An 8,711-nucleotide genomic window follows, 5' to 3' on the forward strand; every position below is an offset into this window, starting at 1 on the left:
ACCCCCCCCACCCCCGTTTCAGACTCCAAGGCCAGAATTTGGGGGCCACTTCTGGATCCATCTGAGAATGTCCTTTGCACTTTGAGGCACTTGAATAGTTTTTTGTTTCAGGGGCCCCCGAGTTGTTTATGAAGAAAAGAAGAGAGAAGATTCGACATTGAAACTTTACTGATAAATGCAGGTCATCTGGTCACTGCTTATAGTTAGTTGTATAATAAACATCGAAAACTGAGAACCTTTGGCCGAGCAGGTAGCACTTCAGTTGACCTCCATGACTTCTGAGGCAGGTTTATTAGTTAGCTGTCACCACAGGCATGCCGCATAACAAATATTGCCCCCCCCCCAAAAAAAAACTCAGGCTTAAAGCGGCAGTCGGTCCCTCTCAAATCTGCCTCAACTGCCCCCGGTCATGGGGGCACTTTTCAAGCCCTTGGTCACGTGGCCTAATCTCAAGTCACAGGGAGATACCCTGTGTTTTAGGGGAGAAGCTTCGTGGCCGCAGGCACAGAGGTAGGTGCCCAGCGAGGCCCTCTCTGCCCCGGCCCAGCCACCTCCCCGGCCGTCTCTGTGCCCAGCGAAGGGCATTTCAAAGTCAGGCTGCTTGCGAGGCGAGGCACTGGCAGGAGGGATTACTCAGCTCCCACCGGGCTGAGAATAGCTCAGAACTGGGTCATGCTAACCGCCAGCTCTGGTCACAGCCTCCAGCCTTTGACGATAATCAGCTTTCTCCCCGACATCTGTCCCTTTAAAGAAGGGGCAGGCCGGGTGCAGGCACATTTTTACAAGATGAGGACGGAGCGGCGTCTGTCAATGGCTGGCCCTTCATCCTTCCTCCCCCTTCCTTCACTGTCCCCACTCCACCCTCCTCCTTCCCCCCTCACAGGCACCTTCCTGCCCAGCCTGCAGCCGCCCCCACTCCCCAGGACCCCGTCAGCCCCCACACACGGGCCAAGTGGCCTGAGGCAGCTCCAGGCACGCTTGGTACCAGGTCAGGCCTCCTCCTGCTCACCCCCTGCGACCACGCCCTTGACCTCACAGAGCCCCTCGTCTCACTCCTTCCTGGGCTTGAATAAAAGCAGGGGTAGGGAGCGGGCCACCCCCTCCCAGGATTCTGGGGCTCACATCTCTCCCTCTCCTCAGGCCCTGAAGGCCTGCTCCTCGGCACCCCTCACCTCCCCACTCGGACCCCACGGGGGAAGCGGCCCCTCTGTCTCCCCCCAAGGCCCCCCAGCCTCCTCCAAAGCCTCCGTGTGCCAGCTCTCAGCACTCGGCACTGGCGGACCCTCAGCCTCTGCCCTCCAACCCTGCCTGGACCCCTCCTTCCAGCCTGCCTGGCACAGCCAAGTGGACGCCTCAGGACAGACAGACAGAAGTTACTGTGAGCTGAGACGCGACGCGGGGCCCAGGCCCCTCGCTGTCTGAGCGTGAACACGGCTTCGGGGAACAAGAGACACTTGGGCGGCCTTTTCTCTGACAGGACCCAACCCTCAGCCCTCCCACTTCCTGTCCCCACTGCAGTCACAATGCACCCTCCCCAGTATGAACTCTGCCAAGCTGCCATCCCCCGTAGAGCAGAGGCGTCTTCTCGCGGCCTGGCCTTCTGTCCTCCCTGGTGGCCACTGTTGTGGCTGACCGCCGAAGCGCCCAGATGGGACCGTGGCCAAGGGGCCAAGCTCCCGGGGATGCTGCGCTGGAGGGGCCTCGACCTCCTCCCCCGGGACTGCCGGGCACCTGCTCCGCCTCCGCCCCGCCCCCACCCCACACGTGCCCGGGCGACGGAGCTGCTGACCTGCAAGCTTTTCTCCCAGGGACACCCAGTTGTGCCCAGACATGACCCGTGAGCTGCAGCACCCACATCCCGGAGGGCTTGTTATGAGACAGAATCTTAGTCTCCCCAGAAGCCCTGGTCAGAAGGTGACCCACAGATGGCTTATCCGTTAACGCTCGAGAAGCGCCGGTTTGGCTGATCTTGGTCCCTCTTTGCCCCTAGAAAGCTCAGAGCCAGATTTGCTGCGCGTCCGGCAAGAGCGTACAGTGTTCCGACCCATTTCCCGCCCGCTCCTTTCCTGGCGTCTTCCCCTCCTCCCCCAGGGTGGCCTGAGAGGACTGAGCTGGGCGAGCTGGGTGATGGCATAGGTCTTCAGAGCTCACGTTATGTTGTCCCCTGGGTACGCTGCCACCAAGCGGTGCAGTAGGGTGCCCAACCCATCCTTGCATTAATGTAGTAGGTACCTCTTACCCAGGGGTGTGTGTGTGTGTGTGTGTGTGTGTGTGTGTGTGTGTGTGTGCAGAGAGAGAGGGAGATAATCTCTGCTATGTGCGTGCCAGGCACTGTTTGGGTCCTTACAAACCCACGGGGCAGTTGTCATGTTTCAGGGGACAGAATCATTCCTACGCCTCAGTCACAGTCTGCTCATGACAGGCGTGGAGCTGAGGTTCTCCAGGTGTGGGCCCTGGGCCTGAGCCTCAGCATCGGTGGCACTCGGTGGAAGCGCAGGTCCCGGCCCATCCAGACCTGCGGAATCTGGGGCCCTGGGGCAGCCCGGCGTCCCGGCCAGGGACGGAGCCAGTCACATCTTCTTTCCTCCCATTTACTTCCTGAAACCAACCTCACTTTTTATTAACTTGAGCAGCTGGGGCGCGACCCCGCGGGAGCGTCCAGCACTGTCCTCCTCCTTGTTGCTGAGGCTTCCCGCCAGGCCGGTCGGAATGTCGGTCGGAATGTTTGCGTCCAGTCCCCGGGTCCCTCTCTAGGGCTTACTCTGTGTCCTGGGGGCGTGACAGCGGGGGCCACTGCACGCTGACCTCTCAGGTGCTGATTGGGACAAACCAAATGCTTTACTTCATATCATGAGATATAAAGGAGCTTTGAAGTCTGAGTGGATATTCTGCGGGTTTGCTAATGATGACAGGGGTGGCCAGGCTCTGCCTCAGGGTGGCCAGGGGTGGCCGGGGGTCGGGGATGAGACGCCAGCGCTCCCTGGCCTGGGAGCGAAGGGCTCTTTATGTGAGTCTCTGCACTTCCTTGGCATTTTCCAGAATAAATTTGGTTTTTTTTTTTTTTTTTGTAAGGAAAAATGCCTCAGGCTGCTTCAACCACTTACTTGTTCTAGGCTCCTGGCCCAGAAGGAGTCAGCCAGAAAGCCCTACCCTTGTGGGTGCTCCAGGGCGGGCCACTGGTCCCAGCCCCCCATCCCAGCCACTGCACTCCCTCAGGTCAGAGGCCTGGGCGTCTCTCTGGTCCTCTGGCACTGGGGGGCAGCAGGTTCTGTGGGTGCCCAGGTGGCCAGGTGGCCAGCAGGCCACGTGCGGTGGGGGGAGGACCGCTGGCCGGGCCTGGGGCGGAGGCCAGTGAGCCGTCCAGTCCATTCTCAGCTCCTCCTAGGGTGGGTCCAGTGGCCACAGAGCCAGGAGCATGCTGGCCGTGGTTTGGGGGGGTCCACCAGCCCCAGGGGGCAGGGGAGGGGCAGGGCGCTGGGGGCCGTAGGGACCCTCACCTCCAGCTCCAGACGGCCACCTATCTTCTCCTTCCAGACCCTCCCCGCACCCAGACGCTGACCTTGTCCAGTGCCCCCAGAAAATAGCTTACAAGTCCAACTTATTGCAGCATAATTTACATATGATGGATGGCACCCATTTAACTGCCTGGCATCAGGCATCCTGGACCAACATCTACGCACTGGGCGGCCCCCTCTGCCCCTCCCAGTTCTCCCCCTGCCCCCCCTGCCCCCGGCTCAGGCCCTGGGCGGTGGCCACTCGGCTGCTTTCTGCCACTATCATCCCATTTGTCAAGAAAGTGGATTTAAACAGGTGTGAACCAGGGACCGAGCCAGGTCTGAAGGCAGACTGCGTGGTCACAGGGGGCACCCAGTGACTGGCAGCCTCCGTGGCCCAGGCTGGGGCCACTGCGCACCCTTGGTGAAAGGGGCTAGCCCGCGGGGACAGCCCTGCTCAGGAACGCCTGCGGCTGGGGGGGGGGCAGCGGGTGACAGAGGCTTGTTGCTAAGTTACAGGCACAATGGACATTCCGGGCACCAGGCAACGGGAAGGAGTCCTTTCTCAGTGGGGGGACGTGGGAGGACAGGGCCCTGGCCACCCCGTCCCCCATCTCTGCTGCCCTCCACCTCCAGGATGCAAATGCGCACTGGTGGCCCAGCCCGTCAGGACACAGTGCCGCCTCCTCCCCACACCTGCCCCACGCCCGCCCTGGCGTCCTCTGAGATCCAGACCCTCTACCCGAGCATCCCGCCAGAGGGTGGCCCCAGAGGGCTCCTGCAGCTCCGGCCACCCTGCCCTCCCTGCCGGCTACTTCTTCCTGCCTTGGCCTCCTCTGAGCCAGCTTCCCGGCTGATCCCCCAAGTCCAAGAGCATGGCTCTCAAGGGGCCTGGGCAAAGCGGGGAGGCTTGGCAGAACCCCGGCCGGTCCTCTGGTGCCTGTCCTTGGGCCCCAGCCCTCGGGCTCAGCCCCACCACCTGGAACCCAGCCTGGCCTGGCTGGCTCTGCCTGCAGCCCCGCACCCCACCGGCCCTGTGCAGCCTGGCCTGTTTTTCTGGGACAAGATGAGGGGTTTGCTCTGCTTCCCCCCAGGCCCCACTTCCTTCCTCTGTGGAGGGGCTGCTAAGGACCTCTGGGCCTAGCACCGTCAGCTGACAACTGGGGAGAGGCTCAGCTTGTGGCCCTCCCACCCCACAGACAGTGGGTCACCGAGCTCCTAGTTCAGGTCACAAGGCCTTTGCCTTCCTAGGGCTCCATCCAGCGCCTTCAGCCCTGGCCAGCCTCCTGCACGGGGAGCCCGAAGCCCCCAGTAGTGCACGGCCCTGAGATGCCCACCCTGCATCCCGCCAGGCCTAACTCCCAGTCTCACTGTGGTGCTCAGGGGCCTGGCCACAGCGCGGATCCCTTGTGGGCCAGGAACCCACCTGGGGCTGCAGAGGGGCCGCTTGGTGGCTCCGACCCCCACCCGGCTGGCTCCCAGGACCTGCCCTGCCGTCTGAACCCAGTGACCGCCTTCACCGTGCAGGGCAGAGCAGACAGGCGGGAGAGGTGCTAGGTGGCCTCGGGCAAAGGACCTGCCCTCTCTGAGCCTCAGCCCCTCACCCCACCACACCCATGCCCCCCCACACACACATGTGCATTCATGTACACAGGCGAACGCACAGACACACATCCCAGGCGCCATGCGACCCAGGGAGACCATCGTCCCAGAGCCCCTCCCCACGACCAAGCCCACACCAGGCTAGGGCCTGAGCTGCCCCCTCCCCGGCTCCCCTCCCCTTCCAATAGACCCCCCCACCCCTGACGCTTGCCTGCCTGCCCTGGCAGACAGCTGGACACAGACCCCGCCACATGGGGCTGACTCCCACAGAGGCCCCAACCCAGCATGGCCTCTGGGGAGGGGTCTGCCCCTCAACAGGCACTGTCACTCATCTGGAGCAAAGCCGGTGGAGGGGGCTGCTCCCGCTCCCTCCCCCAGCCCCCCAGGCCTCCTCTAAGGCCTACAGGCCGAGCTGGGGCCCCTGGGTCTCTCCTAGGCTGAGAGCTGAGGACAAAGAGGCAGCTGCCAGCAGGGCCTGTGTGGGGCCTGTGGGGGGGCCTTTGTGTACGCCCGGCAGGGGAGGGTGACCTCACCACCGGTCAGAGAAGGGCCCTTTCTTCCCAAGGCGGCAGTTGGAAATCCGCCTGGGGACAAAGCCGCTGCCAGGCGGGGGACCAGCAAGTGGCCGGCCCCCTCCTCCACGGCATACATTAGGGGGACCTGAGGCGGGGGAGGGGTGGGCAGCTGCAGCTGGTGCTTGGGGAGCCCATACCTTCTGGTGAGCACCCCAGCCCCCCTCATGCCCGATGCGGGGGCTGCTCCCCTCCAAGCCCCGGTCATTCTCTCGTCCCTGCTCCTTCGCTGTTTCCACAGATGGCTCTAGGGACGCGGAAGGGCATCTGGTGGATGAAGGAGGGGATGGTCAGACAGGTGATGAATGGGGGCCCCCAGTCTGGAGGAGCGTGGGGACAGAGGGGCCACAGCAGCCCACAGGCCCCAGGGCTGGGGCGCGGAGGGAGCTATTTGGCCGGACACCCACAGTCTGGCCCTGTGGAGAAACCGAGGCCCAGCAGGAGCATAGGCCTGAGATCACACCGCAGCCTGGCCGCTCCCCAGGTGAGGTCAGGAAAACATTTGTTTTTCAAAGCATGGTATCAGGTGACATCCGCCCCTTGGTGGGGCCAAGGGCTTCCCGTCCCCAGGGCCCAGGTGCTCCGCAAAGGACCTCGCAGCCTTGCTGGCCCTTGGCCCTCTTTCCTCAGGGGGCTACTCCGAAACCAGAGATGACCCCTGCGCGAGACCCTCTTGGGGTGGCGCAGGTGGCCAGTGGTGGCAGGGCCTCGTGGATGTCACAGTGTTCCTTGGGCCGCCCCATGAATGCCCAGATCTCCTCTGGCGGCATGCTCAGCCTTCCTGGGCACTGAGCCCCGTCCCACAGCTCTGAGCGCACCACAGCTCCAGGCCAGGCAGGCTTCCTGCAGGAGGAGGCTGTGGGTGCGAGCTGGCCGTGAAGGGCAGGCAGGGTCCAGAAGGCTGGCACGGGTGAGCCCACGCTGTCAGCAGAGCTTAGCAGCAGGCCCAGGGTGTCTCCAAAGAACGAGGCCCTCCCCTCCTGCATCCCCACCTGAGTGTCACGGCCACGCTGGTGACTGGCTGAGAGGATGTCAGCGTGTGACGGGCACCGCTCTGCCCAGGGCCCTTTTCCTTGGTGGGCCCGGCCACCTCTTCCCACCACCCTGTCCTGACTTGGGGCTTTGGCCTGAGGCCTGTGCTTGGGGTCACAGGGACTCACAGGGCCTGCAGTCACCCCAGCAGCACGGAGAGCCCCCAGATTTGCAGGCTGGACACTTCCAAAGCCTTTTCACAACCACTGGGTCACAGCTCCCCGGGAAACAGGGAGGAAACTTACTTGGCTGAGCACCCACCTGCTGGGTGCTGGACACACTGCACACCCCCCTCCATTTACAGGTAAGGAAACCGCGCCTCCATGGGCTGCGCCCCGCATCCATGGTAAAGGGGGAGACCAGAAGGAGGGTCAAGGCCAGGATGCATAGCCCCCGGAGCCCCCGAAGGCCCCGCGCCCCCAGCGGCGAGCACGCGGGCGGGGGCGGGGCGGCCCCGTAAGTAGGCCAGCACGCTCTGCGCCGTTGCTATGGCGCCGCCGGGCTGCTGCCCAGGCTTTCTTCTGGGCGCGTTCCCAGGACTCCTGGAGCCAGAGGCCAGGCATCCCTCCCCAGACTGCCCAGCCCCCAGCCCCCCTCTGGGGCTGCTCCCCGCCCCAGGCCCCTTGCCCACCCGTGGGGTAGTAGAGGGCCAGGGCAGGGGATGCGTGCTCCACAGTCACACGCTCGGCACACGCGCCTGCACACGGCACACTGCACATATGCACAGCCACGCGACGTGCTCTGTGGGGCTGCAGGAGCTGCCGCGTTTCAAGCTCCCGAGGGCCCCACGTCACCCCGGGCAGGGCGGAGGCGAGGCGAGGCGAGGCAGATCTTCAGTGCCAAGACCCGCCTAGGCTCTCGCAGGCCGGGAAGCCCAGAGCCAGGCCTCAGGGGCCCTGGCGAGGGACCCACCTCTCCCATCCGCTTGCTGTTGGCGGGGAGGAGGGGCGGGGCTCTGTCGGCCCTGGATTTAGGGGATATGCTGGCTCAACGGGAAGACCTGAGCGGCCGTGAATTTAGAGGGGCCTCCTCTGGGAGGCGGTGGGACCTGCTGGTCTCCCTCCCACATGGTGGCTGCTGCCCCCACAAAGCCCTGTGTGCGCCTCGTTGGACCCAACCCCACGACAAAGCGGTGTCAAAGCCCACTTCACAGACGGTGGCCCAGGGATGCTCAGGTGGGCGGCTGCCTTGGCTAAGGCCTCGGCGGGCTCCTAAGCCTGGTGGAGCACAGAGGGGCACTGGGGCCCCTAGGTCCCCTGCCCCAGCCTCTGTCTGACAACACAGGGCCACCCAGGGGTCCCCAGGTCCACCCTAGTCTGCGCAGATGATGGCTCCCGAGGGGCAGGAGGTGCGTGGGAGACAGGTGGGCCCCACGCGGCTCTGACCGCAGCTCTGACCGCCCCTGCGGTGGTGGCTGTGCCTGTGAGCGCATCCACCGCTAGGGGACGCGCAGGCTGCGGAATCCCAAGGCCTCTCGGGAAGGCCGGGGCTCCTAGCAACGCCACTCTTGAGCATAAAGGCCTGGGGGAGGGCCCAGGAGCAACCGCCCGCCCAGGTTCGTGGGCGATCCTATGGGCCGCTACCTGTGAGCCTGCGCAGTCACCCCAGTCTGCACCTGGCAGCACACAGCCTCTCTGTGGCGTGAAGCTGTGTGCAGCACGCCCTCGGAAGGCGGGACTGGGCTCCAGGCAGGGCTGCAAGGCCCCGAAAAGCTGCCTTGGGCACAGTGGAGGGGAGGCCGAGGGACAGAGAGTTTCCTGGAGGGGCAGGTGGGTGGGCGGGAGCCGGGGCACGCTTGGGGCCATGAGGGAGAGAGGCAGCAAGGCAGGAGGCTGCAGGGCGGAGGCAGGGGAGAGGGCCTTGCTGCTGGGGCCGAAGTCAGGTGGCACTGAGGCTTGTCTTGGGCAGAGGCTGTTGCCACTGTGAGGCCAGGCTTGAGGCCCGCCCCGCCGCTGTGCCCTCAGCCACCTCACCAGGCCAGCGAGGCGACTGGGGCTGCCATTGCCCCCAC

This window comes from Pteropus alecto, unplaced genomic scaffold, assembly GCF_000325575.1.
Source record: "Pteropus alecto unplaced genomic scaffold, ASM32557v1 scaffold8, whole genome shotgun sequence".
In the NCBI taxonomy this organism is placed as follows: domain Eukaryota; kingdom Metazoa; phylum Chordata; class Mammalia; order Chiroptera; family Pteropodidae; genus Pteropus; species Pteropus alecto.